Here is a 1710-nt window from a genome sequence, read left to right on the forward strand (position 1 = left end):
AACCGCCAGCTGCACTCGTTGACTCCCCCTGAGATGTGGAAGTCCCAAGAGCTTGTTCAGTTCTTGGCAACTCTCCACCTGCACCTTTCGATTCATTGGGATCATCGTCTCGATCGTTGCTCTTTTTTGTCCTCAGCTCGTCACCCTTACAGCTCGTCTCCCCCTGAGATGCCAAAAACTGTTTCAAGGCATCAATTATTTTACCATGCTCGATCAGGAGGGACGACTGAATCTGATTCTCCGCAACGAGGCGCTGAATAGCATGGGTCTGGATAAGATTTACTCTTGATTGTTCTGCCACGACCCTTTCAAGCGCTGCTATTCTTTCCGAGTCGGATAGGGTTGCATCGAAATCAAACCTCAGATGTGATATGTCTTGAGCGTACGGAGGAGGGATTCCCAATGTAACCGGCACCTCAGAAACAGGTGAAAATGTAACCGCAGGTGGTATCGTAACCGACAACCCTGCAGTAGCAACAACTGTTGACTCAACAAAAACATGTTTTTGAGACAATCTAGACGATCAAGTTGATTACGACCACGTGAAAATAAGTTTGAAAAGCGGGTGTTGAGGTTTCTAATGAACGGTGTCAGTAACTGATCAGAACGACATTTGATTAACGCCATTGTCAGTGATTATACGATATGATGACACTACACACCTTTAAATCTGATTAGAAACTGAGAAAAACAACAAGATGTGATTCGAGATATAACTTCGCCTAGGTTACTGGAAGATAAGTTCGCCGGTTTTAGAAAATAATAATGAGTTTGACCAAAAAATTTCTTTATATAGGGTCAAGGTTATACAGGCGAAGTTAGGGTTAACTTCGCCTCTTCCCTCAACTTCGCTCAATATGAAACTTTACCAAACAGACCCTTATAAATTGAACATTATGCCATTAACTTTTAAAACTTCCTTTAAAGAGTTAACTGATCCGATCAAGAACCAAGTAACCAGGTATAAAATCATACAATTACATAAGTAGAATAAATTTTAAAAATAAAGTACACGGAATCAAATTTCAGTCTCGACAGGGACTACCACGTTTTAGAAAAGGTCCGAACAGGAATCATACTAATTAAGTGACTGTCACACAGATTCATGTTCAGCTGTATTATGACATAAAGAAACAGGTTGTAAGCAGGTAAATAACTTAAAATGGCTTTCATCGCTTCTGTGATACGGGTTAGGTTCAATTTAGCTCAAAATATAAATGGGCAACACATCAGAGATTATGATGTCTCCTATCTATTCTCAAAGCGTATTTGGCTTTCCCCAAGTCACCCCGAGTTGACCTCGACCCGTAGTGTCTGATTAAATTGTAAGTACACGTCGATCTGTAGAGTCTTCTTCCCGTTCTCTTTCTTGCATCTTGATTGAGAAGTCTTAACATTATAAGCTCTAGAATGTCTTAGTAACACATAATAATAATTTTTTTTTTAAATAATAAGATTTACACAGCTTCAATTAAACTACTGCAAGTCCCGAATCTGGATCACTGCAGTTTCTTGACACACCATCTTCTCGGGAATCAGAACACTCACGGGCTCGTGTATGACTGGGTAATCGCTTTTCTGCCTATCATTCGGAAAGATATATATGGAGACATGCACAACTCTTAAGGAGTTTCCACGTAAAATCGAGGAGATTTAGTTAGTATCACTTCTACTTTTACGCACCATAAAAAGCTACCATGACATACAATG

The sequence above is a fragment of the Bidens hawaiensis genome, unplaced genomic scaffold (genome assembly GCF_021521415.1).
Source record: "Bidens hawaiensis isolate Kalapana, Puna unplaced genomic scaffold, B.hawaiensis_p1.1 tig00000284_1, whole genome shotgun sequence".
NCBI classification, from domain to species: domain Eukaryota; kingdom Viridiplantae; phylum Streptophyta; class Magnoliopsida; order Asterales; family Asteraceae; genus Bidens; species Bidens hawaiensis.